This window comes from Rutilus rutilus (assembly GCF_951802725.1).
Source record: "Rutilus rutilus genome assembly, chromosome: 18".
Classification (NCBI taxonomy): Eukaryota; Metazoa; Chordata; class Actinopteri; order Cypriniformes; family Leuciscidae; genus Rutilus; species Rutilus rutilus.
In genome coordinates this window covers 19,447,964-19,469,092 of record NC_140231.1, presented here as the reverse complement: position 1 = coordinate 19,469,092, position 21,129 = coordinate 19,447,964, and the positions used below count along the sequence as shown (strand labels likewise).

General features: G+C 40.0%; 1 protein-coding gene across 2 annotated transcripts in view; it reads right to left on the bottom strand.

The window, feature by feature from the left end:
* Positions 1 to 21,129, bottom strand: part of zbtb16a (zinc finger and BTB domain containing 16a) — a 107,440-nt gene that overhangs the window by 14,203 nt on the left and 72,108 nt on the right. The window lies entirely within an intron of this gene.

Sequence of the window (21,129 nt, the reverse complement as noted above, 5' to 3'; positions counted from 1 at the left end):
ATTGTTGCAATCTCGCTTTCATCTGACATTTACTTCATGATTTTGTGCGGCAGTAGTAAATACACTCTTTCGCCATCGTCACTAGCTGCTTTTATGAAGGGTGGCAACCAGTTTTAAGGCAAATAGTTACTGCCACTGAATTGTTTGTTTACAATATAATTCTATGTGCAGTATTAACATTTGTCAAGATATTTTACCTATCACAGACCAGTTATCAATACAGGTATATCGCGACACCACTATTGGACGTACAATACATGGGCCAGGAAAAATACAGTTATAAAATTATAGCCACAACACTTAAACATTATACATTTAACATAGGACAAGGGTGATAAAATTGCTTATTTGTACCCATATCTGTGTGAAGTTCATCGTACATCTAATCTTCCATTATTGTGATGACGACAACGTAACTTCTGCACAATAATACAAGAAAGGGATGTGATGTAACTTTTTTTTAAATAAATTGTTCTTGAAAAAGGAAAAAGAAAATTAAATATTATAAATGAATGTGAAAATTGTTGAATGCTTCCATAAAGGTATGAGAAGCTGCTGCTAAATTATATTAAGAGTGAGACTTGCAGCCATAGCCTATACATCATGGTCAGTGTTTGTAGAGCCGCTATTTGAATCATCCTGCTGCCCTGATGGATGAAGTGATAAAAAATCATAAACACTGTAACGCTAAGGGGGGGTAAGTAAGGGGAGGAATTTACGAGTGGACCCACCCCTGCGTTAGGTCTACAAAAGACACGGTGTCCCTTTAAGAGAGCAGAATTTACAGTGCACGGCTGGCCCTTGCCTTGCATGAGGATCGTTTACAAAGCAGAGGACCGTGCTTGCTTTTCCCCCCCATCCCACAAATCCGATTTAATCAGACAACCCTTGCAGTGCGGCTCCCAGTAAGAAAAAGGATAATTAGTAAACAGGCAGCCTCTCCTCTGCTTCATTGGCATTCGCGCGGGGTGAGTGTCGCATTTAAAATGCAGTCTGATGAAGTCTACAAAATCAAACCATTTGTTACTCCTATTGAGGAGGCTTCAGGCCACTGGCAATTAAATTGGAATTAGTGCAGGGAATGAGATACGGACGATTCATACCAAGGAGGTGAGAGTGTCTGGAGGATGTCTGGAGCTCTCTCAAGTTTACAGTGCTGATGAGTCCCCATAATAACTAAAGCTCATCTGCTCTCTGAAGCCGACGACACGCGCAGAAATCTGGATTTGTGTTACTCTCGCGTGCTCTCGTGTTCACCGTGCACATAAATCAGATTCGTTTTTCTTTAGTGTCTGTGCTGTCATAGTGCAAGTGATGAAATCAGAGGTGTTTGTTCAGACAGTCAGACAAGTCAATATCTGCTATATCCACATGGGTTGCCATAGTAATGACTTAAGCGTCAGCAGGACACCGACAGAAGAGAGTGGCTGTCAAACAGGACTGAAATCTGGAAATCATGCCTCTGCTGATGTCCATCATGACATCTCGCCGGTGTGCTCAGCTCAACACACCTGACAGAAGCATTACTGTATTTACCCATTCATGCATATGTCACGTCCGAAACAGCTCACTCATTCGTCCATTTACCACTCGAACTGGATCGAGAAAAGCACTGTGAATGACCGTAATGTCTGACTGAAATGACCTTCAAAACATTTCAAATGTAAATACTTCAGCTTAAATACTAGTTTTACAGACAGATAGAAACTGTGCGCATGTAAGAATGTCTTTACAAAACTGTATAAATAAACTGTATAAAAAAAAAAGTAAATATTTTATAAATATATATATTTCTGTTTAAATTGCCTATGAATGTCTTTACAAACTGTAGATATAAATCAATAATAAAAAATGGTTTTGTTGACAAATATACTGCATATTGTGTCTATGGGTGTATTGTGCCTATATTAGATCAAAAAAAACAAAAAAAAAAACTATGTATATATATATATATATATATATTTTTTTTTTTACATAATATACAAACAAAAATTCAAGTCAAAAATTCAAGTCAGGTGCAGCAACAACAACAACAACAAAAACGATTGCTGTCTGTCTGAACAAAGCTTTTGGCTTGGGGGCTCTTACGTTTATTTCCTAAATGCTTCATCAAATGATTTTGCATCTGACAAGCTGACACACAAGTGTTTCCCTTACACATGCGTTCATCAAACACAGCTGCTGAATTTAAATATAACAATCGATACGTAGCAGCCACCACATGTGTAAGCGAAGCGACTGTCATACACAGCTTTAGTAATGCATGTAATTTACTCATTGCAGGCTACATCTGACAATACTTTATTGACAGGAGCTTCAGAGGCAATTTCTATTGTATGCGTGTATATCAGCTAGTGTCTCTACATCTGTGGTTTTGTATGAGGCATGGCCGTGTGCATGTGCGAGTTATTTTGAATGAATAAAAGGGGGAGAGAGATGCCATTTACTTTCCACAGTTGATTGGGCACAATGGAGATGAGGTTACCAGTGGGAGTTTGTGTGTGTATGTGTGTGTGTGCTGGCGAGGCTTGCGGAGATGGGAGATAAATGAACTGCAAATGAGAAGGAACAGCTCCTGCAGTACAGCTGGCTTCCGAATTGCTTGCTTGCTTGCTTGGCCGTGGCAACCGGGCGAGTGGTTGCCAAGGGTGTCAGTTCAGTGTCCCTCATACGCCACACATGAGCCCTGCACAGGATTGCCATACTGCACTCTGGCCGTTAGGGGTCACTCTGTGCTACCAACCCAACACAGTTGCTTTGACCAAAAACTGTTCTTATGACTCCATGTGAATAATCTTTACAAACAAAAATTCAGCTAACGTATAAAATGCAAAAGATGCAGGATAAACATTTCTAGCACAAAACGATTGCATTTTAATGACATTCTCAGTGCTTGGCAACTAATTTGTACTCTGGATATTAGATGCATGCAGATGATGAATGCACTGAATAAGGCTTGATGTTTACATGTTCCACATTTGAAAACCAGGCTGTGTGGTGTTATTCGACGTGATTGAGGGGGGAAGAACAGTAAGAGAGAGAGAGAGCTTGTATGTGTATGCATGTGTGTGAGCTTTTCCCCTCTGGGCGTATGCAGAAACAGTCTCTATGCAAAGCCATTACTGGGAAACACATCAGGAGGATGAAAATAAATTATACTGTTCCACCAAATGACAAACTGCCACTATAAAGAAGATCTGCACTGGGAAGGTAATTTGAGGGTCCTGTTTGTTCCCCCCTTCCTTAAAATGGTAAAATGTTTGTTTACTGTTGTCGATTCCCTTTGATCCCTATCTATTTTTGCTCATAATGGAACGCCTGCTAATCTTTTAAGACGGTTTAACGCGATTTGTTTAATCAATGTCAATGCTAAGACGAATTACTAATCTGTTCAACATATCAGACATTCAAGCTTATTTGAATCTGCATGTATGAATAGAATACGGAATATTCAGTAATTGCTAAACAAGCTTTGGGTGATCGATAAAGTTTGCACATTGGTCTATCAAATGTGATATATCTGTACAATTCTTCATAACTGGTACGTTTTTTGGTCAACCTCAAACCTGATTGAGTGTTAAATGCATCCAGGTTTTTGCAGCAAATGCAGTTACCGCAGGTGATAGATTTACATCAAGCAGCGGCCAGATGTGAGCGTGCGGATAAACGGACAACAACGATATTTTCCCTTTAGGATCTACAAGGGTGCCGTACTGTCCTGCAGCTCAGCAGTACCAGCCTCCGTCATCCTGTCTGCAAATCTTCCTGCCTCCCAACATCTCACACCCTCCAGTGATCAAAGAGATGACAACAATAAAGAGCGATTTGACACTCTGTGCAGCTTTCAGTGTTCAAGTGTCAAGTTTATTGTACAAAAGTCTGGACAAGACTGAATTTTGTTTCACATGATCTTAAATACTATGATCTAAAGTCTCATGGCCCAAACGCTTGAAATTAATTTAGCAGGCAAACAAACTGTAAATATACATACTGTTCAAACGTTTGGGGTCAGTAACAAAAAAAAAAAAAAAAAAAAGTAAGCAGCACAACTGTTTTAAACATTGATAATAGAAATGTTTCATGAGCACCAAATCAGCCTATTAGAATGATTTATAAAGGATCATGTGACTGAATGAAAATTCAGCTTTGCCATCACAGGCAAATCATGACATTTTAAATTATATTAAAATTGAAAACATTTTTTACAAATATTTAATACATTTTATTTTATATTTATACATTGTAATATATAAATGCTGAATTTTTGCTGTATTTTGGTAAAATAAAGCAGCCTTAGTGAGGATAAATGAACAATTCTAGATGATGCCAAACTATGTGTGTGTGTGTGTGTGTGTGTGTGTGTGTGTGTGTGTGTGTGTGTGTGTGTGTGTGTGTGTATGTATGTATGTATGCATGTATGTATGTATGTATGTATGTGTATATATGTGTGTGTGTGTGTGTGTGTGTGTGTGTGTGTGTGTGTATGTATGTATGTATGTATGTATGTATGTGTATGTATGTGTATATATATGTATATATATATATATATATATATATATATATATAGAGTAGTAGTTGCATCCAAAGTTTTGACTACATACGGCGGTCTGCCATAGAAACAGCTTTAGTGGATGAAACATGTTCCTACTGAAAGAATTATACCACGGGTGACTTTTTGTCTGAAATGCTGATCTAAAGAAAGTGTGAAAAATAAAAGGCAAGTGACTTTCTTCACTACACGATAATCTGACAGGAAGTCAAATCTAGCAATCCACTGAGCTCCCTCTCTCGTTGCGATTTATTCCCAGTGACCATCTGGACAGTGGACAAACAATGTGGCAAGAGCTGTGAATGACCAGCCACATTAGTCATAGGCTTTTACCTCGACCCCTTACGTCCCTAATCTTTACACTTTTGGTTTTTTTACTGTGGCCAAATGACCGGAGCCCCTTTTCTCACTGGCCGCTGACACAGTCTTTCCCACTGGACAAAAGGCTTTTAGCTGTTGCACCCCCACCACCTTTCACTGTTGCCCCCCACCCCACCGCTGCCCCTATCTCCGACCCAACTGACAGGAACAGGAGTTTGTTTTGTTTTCTGAGACGACAGGAATGAGAATGGAACTCTAAAGCCGTGCGGCTACAAAAACATTGCGGGAGGGGGGGTGGTGGGCCATGATCCGCTTGTGAAAAAAGAGAAAAAAAAAAATTGAAGCAGCGCCAATGTTAATAATATTTAAATGCATTTGGAGAAGCTTGGCCAAATAACACGTATAGATAAAGGTATTAAGAATAATAGGACTGGCATGCCTCTTTCCAGCTTAATGTAGGCTTTTGTGTAGCTCTTAGAGGAAATGAGGGCCGATGAACGAGCCTGTTGCCCAGCGAAATCACCTTCCCGATGGCGCGCACAAGTTCGCTTTGTTGGGCTCCTTTACAGGGTTGCGTGTTTTAAATTCAGCATTAAGAATGAATGCTTAGCCGAGCGACTGTGAAGGCTCTCTCTGTCATAGGGAGACTCAAATGAGAAAATGGAAGGCAATCAACATGCTCCATAAATTGGAGGCCAGTGGCGTTATAGGGCAACAGTGTCTTCTCCAACTCTCATGCACCGTAAACAAAACAACAGAATGAAATGAGAAACGATGTTGTGACTAAACGTCTCAAGATCGCTCGGGAAAACAAGTGTATCAAGGTCATGTGGCGCTAGCCGAGAGCGCAAGCATTTCTGTTATCGGAGGAACTCGACTACTGTACCATACTTTTTATCTGTTCACAAAAATATGTACTGACAGTTTAATAGAAGCAGGTGCTAAAGCCTTAATTCCCAACATGCATTTGTTTGTCTATTAGCAAGTCACTGCAAACGAGAATGAAAAAAGAGACAGCAAGGGAAATCAGCGCAGGAAAAAGGGAAATTCAAAGTCTCTTTCCTCAAACAGCTGACAGAAGTTGCCCGTCTCAATTAGGACCAGGTTATTTTCCTAATGATCACTGGGACATGTCTTTTCAGAACAGCCTGACCCTGACCTTGAGGACAAACAGTAAACCGCAAAGTCTTTGTGAAGAAAGAAAAGACTTTATTTATAGATTAAGTGTGTGTCGATCAAGCGGCATCAGTGCTCGGGGAGGAAAGAAAAAAAGAGGGGCATGGGGGAAACGCTTTTGAAGCAACTAATATAGAGGTCTGCCTCGATCACTTCAACCCTCTTTTTAATTCCATTAGAAAGCCAATTGATCTGGCTTTGCGGCCACCAAGCATAGCAGACGTGCGCTGTACACTCCCAGGTAAAAATCCTTGGTGAAATCGGAGGGCTTAAAAAAAAAACAGCAATAAATGAAAAGATGTTTTCATTGTGAGAGCACATTAGAGGATGCATTAGACAACTGGAGATGCTTAAAAGGGTCCATGGGAAAATAATCAGGAGCTTAGCACTTCAAACGGCAAAAAACACAGACAGAAAAAACATCAGTTCGTAAAACTCAAGCCCACCAAAATGTTCAAAAAGGCCCCGTCACCCCATGATGATTCCGTGGCGTGTTTAATTTAGATAGAATCTAATTAATTTACATTCGATACTGGAGGAGATGCTTTCATCAGCCTGTCATTTATTTTGTGTGTTAACACCTGTTAATTCACTATCTCTCCAGTAATGAGCTTTTAAAAAGGAACGAAGGCTTTGCATTCCCAAACACATTTCACAAAACACACACAAACAACATCTTTCACAGATGTGAGGAACTAGTCTGACAGATAGCTTTCGCCAACCACGGGTCACTCCCAATGAGATCCTGGCTGACCTCCAATCCTGCCGCCTGATTATCATCAAAGCATTTGTCATGGGACAGAAGTGCAGAGTGCCGTCAAATAAGATCTTAAGGTGATATCTTATTATTCCAAGCACATACAAGCAAAACAGCATCCCAACAGCATGCAGCAAAAAAAAAAAAACCTGAGCTTCCTGGCACATCACTTGCTTATAAACAAAAAAGAAAACTGTTATATACAGTCTCTCCATTTCAATCATAAAGAAGTCTAGCTCTGTATTTTTATTTAACACCGACTTCTTATATGTGAGGGATATGCTTTGGAATCATATTAACGGACAGTCAGGTACTAGAACAGCGATTTTTCAAAGAGCCCGTGGTCACAAATGTCATTCCGTGAATTCACAATGCGCTGCATCCATGTGCCACTGCCGACCTGAGAATGAATCAGCGAGTGAGGAGAGAGAGAGAGAGAGAGAGAAACACAGCAAGAGTGACAAAATCAAATCAAATCGATGGCACCGCACAACATATCTAGTGTGCACCTTTATCTGTCATATTCAAGGTTGACGACCTTGGTTTCAATTACGCTTGCTTTATTTGGAGCCACATGGGGAAAAATATCAATGGATGCGGTTCATAAACGAACGTAGGATTAACATGGTGGTTTGACAAAGAATCCGAATGATTTTTCTATTGTTGCCGAAGTAACTTTTTGTCTTTTGTACATATGTACAAAAATAAAGTCAGTGGATCAGATTAAGAAAAAATTAAGCGACTGATAAAGAAGGAAATAAGAACAGGATTAGAGGCGCGAGTATGATGTCAAGTGCACTACCTGTGTGATGTCCAGCAGGGGGGGCTCTACCTGCCCCTCATAAGCAGCAGCCACACAAGCTTTGAGTTAAGATGCAGACCGACCTCAGATGACCTCTCAGCGTATGGATAACATAGGAGCGCGTGTTATTCCACACATGAAAACCGCTCGTTAAACGGCAAGTTTCTCACTCGTTTCACATGAATTGACCCTTTACTTTCATTCGGATGCCGGAAAGTGGCTTGCTTTGTAAAAAAAATGAAGAAAACCAAGAGTAATACTCTGCTATTATTGGTTTAATATGAACAGGGTGACTTTACATATACTAAACGCACTGAGTAGATTGATTAAATACACATCAGCTAGACTACAGACATTTTTTATTATCAATGTTTGTACCCAAATGCCTTCACTCCGCCTGCCACAAATCAGGCGCGCTTTGGGAGTCTCTGGCCTCTCTCAGGGCTATATATCTCATAGACCTTGAGCCCTGCAAATTACAGCAAACACAGGATAAGACTCTTGTATCTAAAAGCGGACCGGCCTGTACACCACACATTCTTCTGAAGGGTTAGTCTGAGTCCCTGGGGTCCTTTGGGAGACCTAATGGCACATACACCTAAACAACTCAGAAGAAGCACCACCTTCTGCGAGAGTGGATAGAAACTAAGCCTGTATGAGGAATGCGTGCCGCAATCTGTTTGTTACAACAGAGAGAAATCTCAAACAAGACCTTGCGCCCAGGGTGTGACTCTTGAGGGTCTCAGGTGAATGTTTATCAGTGCTAAAATCCCTAACCGAGCTTATTGGGTGAGAAAATACTGCATTCCTGAGGAGAGAGAGCGAGAGGACTTTCTTTTTTTTCCTCCAAACGAGGGCACTGGCCTTTCACCTCGCCTAGAGACCTTCCCTGGGGTTAAAGTGTAATCCAGGGCGTATGACCACAAAGACCTGAGCCTAAAAGCCAAGGACTGGCACATTTTCTAAATTACACTGTCCTGAAGCTCTGACTAACTGCATTCTCACTCTCTATTTATCAAGATTTATAGTTGGGTGTAATGCAACCTAGATTTAGGATAATAGAAAATGATTGCAAAAATCTGACAAAAGGTCTCCTTAAACTGTGAAATCTGTTACTGATTAGGAATTAGTTAAACAAGATCAAAATACATTCCAAAATTAAATTGCACAGTAAAATCCTTTACATATTAGAGCATGATTTTCTAATCTAGCTTCCTGTTGCTGCCAGCTCTGTAAATATAAGCACACTTATCTGAAGGTATCTATTATAATGCTTTTAACGTCACCATTCCTCTTACACAGCCAAAATTTCTTCAACAAGTCCTTTAAAGAAAATTGCCATGTGAATTTTCAGACTGAGTCTGTTTAAAAAAAAAAAGCCATAAGTGGAAAGAGACAGAGTTGTTTAATTGACATTCCCATCCCCCATTTTCCCAGGGTAAAGAAAAAGGTTTTTTTTTGTGTCTCACTGTACAAAAGGAAGCAGATTTGCAGATGAGACGACCCCATGACCCCTGGAGCCGTTGAAAGGTTCTCAATGGCATAAACCCCACATAATCAATCACATTCTGGGACTGTGGTCAGCACCGGGCCGCACAGCCAACCCTCTGAGCCGGACTGTAAACAGACACCCACTCCTACAGGGCGACGGGGGGGATGAAAGACCCTAACGGCATTCCTTTATTCTTCTCTTTGAGGGTGTGTGTGTAAAAAAAAACTCCCAAGTAAACAGAAACACCCAAACATCTTATTATATCAGCAGGACACCAAAAAAATGAATGAATACATTTTTTTTCCCACCACAGATGCGGATAAAGGACAATTCCATTCATTTTCAACACGAACGCACCAAACTGAGGCACTCACACCTGCATCTGAACTCAATGCTGCTCTGGGTTCTGTGTCTTTAGAACAGGAGGAAAGATTAACTCGGACCGCCGTGAACCCACTCTTTATGACTGAGCAATCAATGGTTGAGTATTTTCACTGATATCTTATCTAGCCTAGCATTTCATTTCTTCTGCTTTGTGTGACTTGTGAGTGAGTGACCAGGTGTCATCTATCAAAACAATCCTAGTCTCTGGAAACCTGCTATTAACTGATAAGGGCAAGCCTCCATGGCATAATGGCTCCCACCTTCCACCACTCCGTTAGGGGAACAGGCAGTAGAGGAGGACCGCGGAAACAGGAGACAACTGATTGTGAAGAACTTACATATATTTATTGCTCATACTTGGGTTAGGGGTTTTGAGAAACTTTTTATTATACAGTAGGAGCTTAGGGCCTGAATTTCATTTTGAAAAATGGGGGGACTTTCCTCCTTAGGTCACACCCTTATGGCGGGATATTTATGCTGGGCATTTGAAGACATTCTTTAAAAAACAATTACATTTTCACCTAAATGTTTGCTTATTTGTGTTTGTACAATGGGGTAATTTTGTTGTGCAATAGCTTACAAACACCACAGGGAATTGAATTTACAAATAAATGCAGTAGCACAAATAAATGCAATAAAAAAAATTAAAAAATGTATATTTATTCATATGTAAAATAATACTGGACAGTCGTCAATGTATAAATTAAATGAAACATATTAATCCTTATAATTAAAGTTGCAAAAGTTATTCAGTCAAGTGCAGCGAGTGATTTTTTCTTTTTTCTTTTGTTGTTTGATCAACATTAATGACACAGACAACAGTAGAAATATTAGGCTGCTGTCACTTGAAGTTTTCAGACCTGTAGATCGCTTTCTTTGTTCCGAAACTTGTTCGGACTTAATTGGTTACAATGTTGCAATTTCTTCTTGGTTCGGTTCGCTCTCACAAGGCAACATTTAAAAGTGCACCAAAAAGTGCTTATGCAAGTCACATGTGACTAAAACTATCCTCTTATTGGTCAAAGTTAATTTATAATGCAGTTAGAGCTGGATTCAAGGCTTTGTCTGGACAGCATTCTTGCAATGCATGGAGAAGAGCAATTACAACATTTTAAGATGAAGAGTAGCTCTTTGATTCTCAATCATAAAAACTCACAGAATCAGACAATCAAGCTGCTTTTTATATAACACATTTCCCATTATGAATTATGATACCGCCTCGTTCAGGCGATCTCGGAGCGATTGTTTTGGTGTGGATATGAGCGCGATTGCCGTGTTCATACATGCCTAAACAAACCGAACTAAGGGAGAAAACGCACCAGGTTCCGAAACAAACGCTCCAAACGAGCCAGGTGTAAAAACGACTGTATGCAAAAACTTTAGTGATGATGCAATACTGGCCCGATTTGGCAAGTGACAATTCAGTCAACTTTCCTGAAACGCAAACAAAATCTTGTATCGCAGGGTGCAGCTCGCTTGTAAGGCAGACGTGGTGTGGTGATATGAAGCCATTAGAGAGAGAGAGAGAGAGAGAGAGAGAGAGAGAGAGAGAGAGAGAGAGAGAGAGAGAGAGAGAGAGAGAGAGAGAGAGAGAGAGAGAGAGAGAGAGAGAGAGAGAGAGAGGACAAGGTACTGCTGAATCACTCACGCTGTTTGTGAAATTGCATCTCACAGAAAGTTTTCAAATTATTGATTTGATCAGATAATCTGTGTGGATTAAATTACTCAACCTACATTATGCCCAATACCAGCAATCCCGTGTTGAAATTTAAGCCCTGGGTTCGTAACCTTGATCATGTGTGCTACGGACATAACTGATACCTTAATATAAGCAATCATACAAATGATTTTCATGTGGCTGTAAAATAAATAAAAGACCATATCTAGGAACCAAAATATCAGATTGTGGGTGGGCTCTAACAAGCAAGCATTCACCTAGGAACCACCGAAAACACACTAGAAACCACATAGCATAACCTCAGTTATTTCTGGCTAATACAGATTACAAACCAATGAAAATAAAAATGAATCATATGCCATAACTTTTTTTTTTTTTGTTATGTTAATGAGTTTATGGATTTATATGCCATTCAAAATCTAAAATAAAGTACCATCATGTAGAGGAATAGATCTTTTTAATCAATAGAAAAATAAAAATATATTTTTTTTTTATGGTCATAACTGCAGATATGAAGGTCAATACTTCAGCCAAGAATATGAAGGTATTTGTATAACGAGGCATTTGAGGTCCAGAAATGAAGACGAAGAGCAAAAGCTGTTATGGAATCATTCACTCGCTGCTCCATCAATTACACAGGCGCAGGTAGCGAGAACCAGCTCACTGGTTAAATTGTACCAGTGTGAAGACCGTGTCACTAGGCAACAAGACCTGATCGCTTCCTTTGTTTGGGGTGAAAGGTTGGAAGTGTTCACACTAATCTCAGAGTTCACAATTAAGTAACAGAAGAGTGTCTTCCACCTCCATTCACTCCCTCTCTCCATTCAGGGGAACAAACCCCACCAAATCCCCCATTGCTAATGGAAAAGTATTTGCACTGTAAATTAAAGGTTACACTTTTTTATGCTTTGTACAGATCACTTTTGGGATGTCTGCAAACAGCTCAAATCTAATTACAGGGTTGGGGGGGGGGGGGGGATTTACTCGAAAAGCTGAAGGAACAAAAGAAGACTGGCCCATTGTGGAGTAGCTCTGTTGCGTCTCCAGTGAATCCTTGTCTATTCAGGCCACTCGTGGGATGGGGGTTAATCCATTACAGGGATACTTCAAGATGGGACACTCAATCACAAAGGGGCTGTGTGTACGTTTTTCTTTTCTTTTTTCTTTAATCATAGCTGAATATTCCTGTACATCACTGTTTTCACCTCCTTTTCATATCCTACCTCGCCCTCAGCATTTAATTACCAATGGTTATTAGCACTGAGATACAATGCATTCAGAACAGAGGCGGGTAATGCTTGTTCAACACAGGATGAGTCTCATTGTAGTGGGCAGGGGCGTCCCATCTCGGGCGAGTTTGGCGGACAAGATCGGGAGATTCCTGCTGGCTTCTTTTACAGCACGTGAATCACCGGGCCTACAGGAGTCCGTAATCTCTCCACAAAACTTTTATTTTCCTTTGGACATGTGCTGCTGTCTCTCCTCACAATGCGCATCAAAGCCTCTCTCTAGTCGAGATTCTTTTCCCCTACGCCATGCCAGACGGATTTAGACATCACTATTTTCTGTCAAATCTCCACTGAGAAACAATGCACGCTGCGGCCGTCATGCAGAGATGCTACAAATCCCTGTTTCCCCCCCACTGTACCTACTAAGCTGGAACGGTGACCCTCAGTGCCGCCCGTCGACTGCGGTGGGTCCTCACAGAAGGGCCACCGGCCTATGTTCCCAAGCAGATCGCTCACGCCGACTCAGTCAGTTGATAAAAGTGGAGCTCATTGTGGGAATTTATACTTCACCTAATGGCTAAACATTCTTGCCAACAGATGATTACTTCTGGGTGTTGGCTGCACGTCTGCACATGGTATCTATCAGCCAACTGAGCATCTCACCCACTGGAAAACTCATTTAGATCCTATCTAGGGAAAAAAATTAGTTGTGAAAAAAAAGGGAGAGAGGCCAGACCGCTCTGCGCTTGATTTAATTTGGTCACTGATACAGAGTCCAAGCACTTGTGCCCTCTGTATTTTGGGAAAGGAGGGTAAAAAAAGAAAAAGCTTGTGTTCAATAGACCTAGCGTAAGGACACACACACCACTTCAAAGGATTTAAGCGTCAAACAGGGTCTAAGCCGCTGCCTCTGCTGGAACGGCAAAATCCCACAAATAACACATTCAGATAATCATTTTCAGTCTTTTCGTTTAAATCTTACAGCCCTCTGAATAGAGCTTGAAAAGCTAAATTGACATGGTGGTCAAATGATTTTTGGGTTTAAAAGTCTGCTCAGTGTCACCTGTTATTCACCATGTGAGCTCTAAACACAAAGGGTAGTGCTGACAGATTTCATATCACAGGAAAAACAAGGGAAAACAGCTATGAGGACATCATGTGTTCATGGGAAGCTGCTACTCATGAGGAAATCTCAATTACAAAGTGATTTAAGTTCAAATAAAATTAGTGCATTTTGTATTAATCCAACAAAATCTTGAAAAATGCTTAATGCTTAAGGTGCTTAATGTACCTGATCATTCTCATGCTGTCACTAAAAAAAGATGGGAAATTAAGTTTGTTTGCACACCATTCAGGCACGACTAGAATGCAAATAATAGCAAGTTACGGCCAAACTGCAATGAGGATAATGAAGGCCTACAGTAAACCAAGCTGGGTGCAGGCGGTCAGTGGGGCTCGGACAGATGGGTCCTCCGCTTGAGAGTGGGACAGCTTGCTCAGTAATGGATGTAGAATGAGATATGGGGATAGAGTCTGGCACAGCTAATAGTCATTTAATCAGCTGCAGCTGACCGGCACATGGACACCATTTCTGATGCCATGCTGTCTCAGAGCGATCCAAACCCATCAGCCTTCACCTACAAACACTACCACAACACAGACAAGGGCTCACTGTCCTGTACAAAAAAAATAACACTGAAAAACACTTTTGGATCAAAGCAATCGTCTTGAGAGTATTTCTTGTAAGTGCCCTGTCCTGAATGTGACTTTCAGAGGCATCATGCACCTATATATATATATATATATAGTTTTAGGACCTGTTTACACCTGGTCACATCTGCTTTTTGACTGGTCAGATAGATCTGATTTGTTAGAACGGTTCCATTTACACTTGGCCACATAAATGTGTCCCCACAAAACTAATATAAATCTGATCTTCAACTCCCACACTACATGCAAATATGCATGTCAACGAAAGCAACAGATATGAGCTGCATTTTATTCATTCACTGATAAGAATATTTAGTCTCACTATTTTTAATGAAGATTATTGTGTTTTAAGCGTTAGCGACTTTCAGTTTCATTTGCGGCTGTTTTCACGTTGGCTTGCTGAAGAGATACTCAAGATATTCATCTGTAGTGATGCGTGTTGTAGTAGTGTTGTCATATCTGGCTATAAAACGTCATATAGCTTACAACACACTCTCAACACTTTTACTTTTTAACATTTTGGGAGAAGTAAAATTTACATATGTGGTTTCAACTACCAGATGAAGAAAACCCTCAAAGGCACACATCCCCTCATTGTCATAATGCTTCTGGTCACTTCTGGAGCACCAGAGCATACAAAATAGCCTTTGTGGAAATTGAACAGGACGCTCAAACCAGCCCACATTCATATGAATTGGCTTGTGCAACTTTAATGCACACTGACAGGTTAATTACGTCACAATTAACTAAATGCCTAACAGCCGTTCTACTAGTAGCGGTGTGATTGAGTTAATGGAGGGGTATGGCGTGACCTGTGTTTACCGGTGGCACCGACCCCATTTGTGAGAGTGACAAGCTTGTGAAGGGGTTGAGAAGTGGAATCCTTTGGGCATATTATTCAGGGATATTTTCAGATGTGGGAGAGAAAGTGTTGGAGGGGGGGCGAGGGAACCCGAAAAAAGCGCTCTTTTCTCTTTCTCACTGTGCCAAAACACAGCCGTGTTGCTCTATTCCTTTCTCTCGCTCTGTCAAAACTATTTCTGGCCTCAGAGAAGAAAGTGTTTACTCTGTGGCCTGGTTCACTGGAGTCACGCCGTGTTCCCACCGAGCAAATCCACCGTTCTCTCTCCAAAATGGTTTGCATATTTTCCCTGTAACACAAGACTTAAAAAGGACCAGAGGAAATCAAGAGGGAAGGGGGAGCCGTTGCTATTATATGTGGATTTACATGTAGTCAGCTGCTCGGCCAGTTCAAAGAAGGTGACAACTACACCACCGTCTATAACAGTTTCTGTGAATAGTAAACTAATAATGGATGTGATGTTTTGAGGTGGATCGCTGAGCTGGAAAGTCCTGGAAGCCTAACTGATTCATTGATAGAGATCTGATTGAGAAGACCCAGGAGCTTCATGGTCAGTTTCCTGATAATAGTTTTGTCAAAACACAATTCTGAGTTTCATAGCTTCTGCAGAAATAGCTCCCCCCCCTCATCTGAAATCTTCCATCCAAACTGTCACAGCAAATAAAGCACCGCTGTGTGTGGTAAAGCACATCTCTCGGCTAGATATCATATCAGTGCTTCAGATTGAAAAGAGACATGCCGTTTCACACTCTGTAAAAGTCAATACCCCTTATTTAAAATGCACAAAAACACACAAAGACCCCTTCGGCAGTATTTATGAGTGAATTTTTCATTGCAGTCCCTTGAGATAAGTGATTGTGGAGTTGAAGTCTCTTCAAATTGGGCTGCCCTTTAAAGTAGGTCAGAACTGAGACTCCAGTAGCACTGGGGTTGTGCGTCAACAACAGCACATGATGTTGTTTTTCTCTCAGAGTCCTGGCACCAAACACGAGTGACCATTTATGCGCCTTAACCAACCTCTCCAACTGTCTAAAAGCCCCTGACGTCACAGGCGGCAAACACCTCGCCAAGGAATGCCATCAACACAGTCATTCGAGTCAACCGAGTCATTCGAAGAGCCACACTGTAAAGTTCAGGTATACATGTATTAATTTACGAGCCATTTTTCAGTTGAATCAAATGCTATCCAATCTATATTCTTGCTTCACAGAGGACGATTAAATGCTAAATAAATAGAACATGTCAATAATTAGGCGAAACAAACACGATTTATCAGTCTAAAATACTACAGGCTGTATACAAGGGCCCCTTTTTCTTCCAATCAACATATCACAGCAGCTGATTTCTCTGACATCAACAGAAATGAGACGAGCCTACAAAGGGATCCATTGAAGTGGCGGTGTTAGTCTGGAATGAGGCAGGAATCGTGCCGACCATCTATAACTCAAACAAGTAGCCTAAACAAAAGGTCTTTTAACTAAGATTTTAACTACATTTTAGTACTCAAGTAAAATATTTGAACATACTTGGCAACAATGACTTTTATACACACATACACAAACACACTCACATACATTAAAAATGTGTATTTGTGTGACAAGTCTCAAGATCATCACGGCTGCATTTAATTGATCAAAATAGAGTAAAAACAGTAATATTGTGAAATATTACTACAATTTAACCATTTTCCATTATAATAATGTCATTTAATCTTGTGATGGCTAAGCTGATTTTTCAGCAGCCATTACTGAAGCCTTCAGTGTCAAATTATTCTTTAAAAATAATTCTGATATTCTAACATTTCTTATTAATGTGGAAAACAGTTGTGGTGCTTAAAGGGGGAGGGTGAAATGCTATTTCATGCATACTGAGTTTTTTACACTGTTAAAGAGTTGGATTCCCATGCTAAACATGGACAGAGTTTCAAAAATTAAGTTGTACGTTTGATGGAGTATTTCTGTGCCAAAAATACTCCTTCCGGTTTGTCACAAGTTTCGGAACGTTTTTTTCCAGTATGGGCGTGTGTGACGTCAGATGGGGCGGAATTTCCTTATACGGGTCCTAATGGCACTTCTCCCGGAAGGGCGCGGTGCTCGGCTATAGGGAAGTCATCGGCTGCGCTGCCCAGTTCGACGCCGGATTTGCAGATCTTCTAATGCTTAAGGATGGAGCAGTCCCAACGATAAAGGTTCACGGTCGTGCGTTGGAACCGCAGGCGGTGAGTAAAACTGCTTCAAATGTCTGTGTGTAAACAACATGATCACGTATAGTTAATGTTGTCGTGATTCTTTCGCTCCGCCCACAAGGCACGCCTCCAGCCGCTCGTTTTTTTCTGGAAAGACTCGGTACAGCCTATCTTTCTTTTATAAATATAATAAAACTAAAGACTTTTTGGAGATATGAAGGATGCAATACTACTCTATAGGTACTCAAGATTAACATGCGATTGACTGAAACTGAGTGTTTCACCCCCCCTTTAATATAGTTGTGGAAACCGTGATACATTTTCTCAGGATTATTTGATGAATTTAAGTTCAAAAGAACAGCTTTTATTTGAAATAGAAATCGTTTGTAACTTTATAAAATGTCTCTCTCTTTAATAGGCAAATTTAAACAAATTCAATATCCTATCAGTCAGGAATCATTCCATCGTGCCTAATTTTGTTGCCGTTTTGTTATTGGCGTGTTATTCAATCATTGCGGCATCTGATTTTCCATGAATGGCTTTTCTTTCGTCATTCATGCATGCAGGTCGACTTCATGGGCTTTTCTCCTGATAGCGTTACAGGAAATGACCGCTGCTCCCTGCACTTCAGCCTTTTGCCAGACAAGCTGCCAACTTGAAAACCGAGACCTGGATGTTTACAACGACAAGAAAACTTTGTCCATCGTAAACACCACCACGCCAACAGCAGTTAACTATTTATAAAGAGGGCGCAACTGCGAGTTACACATCCACTAGGGATGGTGTGGGGACAGAGATGCGGTTTTGGGCCTGTTAAGTAACACTGTAAGCATAACATAAGCATAAGTGGACGGCAGAGCAAAATCAGAATTGGCTTCGTTTCAAGGTTTTGTCACTCAGATCTGGCTAAAAGTAGGAGATAAAGGTGAAATACAAACATTTTCTGTTGTGGCCCTTACGCCACCCTCGGAGTGTAGCAAAATGTGTACGTCTACGGTGACGTTTTCAGGAGGAGAAAAAAAAACCATGAAGCAAATGACATAAAATCTCCCAATAACCCACTTCAAGTCTAGGCTGTGAAAATGAAGCATATGGGTGAGCATATTGAGGGACTGTGGAAAAAAAAGCCAGCGTATCAAACTAGCCATGCGTTATAGCACATTTAAAATATAAGCCTGGTAGCCACAGGGGAGGCTGGCCTCACTGCTGTTCAGGTCCCTGGCAGGAAGACAAGTTTCACTGCCCATTTTTTTTTAACTCCAGACTCCAAATCTATATTTAGCCAGGCTTTTCCACTGGTATTCCTTTCTCTGATCGTTAGCCCTGTTTAACCCCCATTTACAATGGCCCCCATATTGGTCAAGGCTCTCGGGAGGCCCGGTCAGTGAGGGCACGGCAAGCCTTTGACGCATGTCTGTCAAATAACACAAAGTGCACCCAACCAAGCTCTGAGACCAGGACCGAGCTGGGCTCGGTATATTGGATATTCGTGAGAAATTTACGCAGCTGTTTACGTAGCTGTGATAAATTTACGTAGCTGGTGGCTTGCCATAAATTCACAATGATTCTGTGAAACCGTGAATATCGATGATTTCAATGTGCATTCATTTGCCAAATAAGTTTACTCGTTTAGACCAATCTCACAAAAAGAACAGAAAGACATGTTTTAATAGCAATACTTCAGTAGGAAAAAAAAGCTAGTAGTCAGTGTTAATTTTGATGATATTACTACTGAAAATGGTCAACAAAGGATATTTTGATTTAGTCAATGATAAAAGCAAAGAAAAATGTACAAAAATGATTTCAATTAAAACATACTGCTTACTAAAATATGAAGATAAAAATGCTGAAATACTAATAGTGCACTAACAATAACCATGTTTTAATAAAAAAAAATAAAAATAAAGTTTCTTGTCCATGAATGAATTCAAAACATTGATGACTGACTGATTTCAATGTGTTGAAAACCTGCCTTTATTATTTTAAGTAGATTGTTGATATAATTATTTCCTAAATGAAACATTTGTTGAACTGTTTGTTGAACAGATTTAGTTTGTAGTATTACTACTTTAATATATTTTTTTAAAATGTTATTTATTTCTGTGATGATAAAGCTAAATCAGCAGCCATTACTCCAGTATTTAGTTCTAAAATGCTGATTTGGTGTGCAAGAAACATTTCTTATTATTATCAATGTTGAAAACATTGTGCTTTTTTGTGGAGACTGTGATAGATTTTTTTTTTTTTTTTTTTTAGGAATCTTTGATGAACAGAAAGTTCAAAAGAATTTGATATACTGTAGAAATCTTTTGTAACAATGTCTAGGTATGAAAAACATCAACTTTGATCATATATAGAGAGTGTTTGCGGAAGTCAAATATTGAAGCCACAATGAACTGGGTTTAAAATGACTATTATATCAGTGATTAAGAGTGTGAATTTTAAACTCGTGGCATTTTGGCAGCCATAAAACCTTTGCTTAAGTACAGTATGTCCACTTATGTATGAAAGCTTAAGTCGACAAGCTGTATTATTGACTGTACAATAATTATGTCAATCTCAAGTACCTAGTTCCTAAAGGTGGTTCAAGGCCTCATGGCTGTAATGTAATGCATTAATGGTGCTTTCTATACTCAAATTGATCTAAGCAAGCCAGACTGTTATGCTGTGGAGTGCTAGACACGTTTGTGCTAGAACATTCTCCCAAGGGCAGATAGCGAGGGCTGTCTGGAAAGTGAGGAGTCATAGCATGGCAGAGTACTGAGGGCCACATGCATCAGCACAGCTCTTGTGTCCAGCAACCCAGAAGAGGTTATCATATCAGGGTCAGCTGCACCAGCGCATACCCCACTCAGGTTGCCACCAAGAATGTAAGCAGAGGAGGAAACCGGAGAGGTCTTCCTTCCATGCCACAACATTGTTTTGAAGGCACCTAGTAAACAAAGATTTAACCAAGCCTGACCACGACTGCCCTGTTTCCCATAATTAATAATTTGTATGAATAGAATGACAAGCAGGTATGTATGTGCGTAATTGCTGGGGTTGGTTGCCAGCTTTACTCCGTAGCTGGTGGCTTGCCTTTCACCTCCTCCAGTAAATGTTTATCTGTCACCGCATATCCCAAGAAGTAGTTGGACACCTCTTCAAACACATGATCGAGACTCAAAGCTTTATCCGTTTATAAATAACCAAGGTTGCTGATTGTTTACCATGTTCTGCAAGTAAACACACACAGCTAACTTTTTTGTTCTAGAACGCAAATGGTTTACAATCTGACATTCTGTATTGCATTGCTTGTGCATGCTTGGCAAATGTTTGGGGACAAAACATTTGCCAAAAGACTCTTTTTTTTTTTTTTTTTTTTAAATAATTTGATACAATGGATTTATTGAGTACATACATGTTTTAACATTGTACTTATATTTTAAAAATACCAGCATGTAATTACAGCTGTAATTCATTTATGTAATTACATTTGTAAATATAGCTGCAAGCAGCAATTAACAGGGTTCAAGCTTTTTAAGACCTTCATGCCAACTATGTTGTTAAGGTCTAGGTCAACCTGAAATGTAGGGCTGACAGCCTGACACCATAACATAACCATGATGGAGAATATGCTAAAACACATTCACAAAAGAATGAAAGGCTTAAACAATAATACTTAATATAGACTAAGCATGCTTACACACACATGCACACATTTTGTTTTAGATACAGATATTTGAAATATATGATGTAAAACACCATTTTCAGGTTTCACATTACTCAATGTAGCACAATTGTCAAAACTAATGTTTCAATAGATGTGAAGTGATGGATTTTGATAAAATATGATTGTAAATGTTATAATAGTGATTTTATAATTTCTAAATATGAATTATAAAAACACATTAGTAAGTAGTAGTTATAAAAAATAAAAATAAAAATAAAGACTATTATAACCAGCAGAGGCCCACTCATTAGTTTGCTTTCATTTAAATGTAT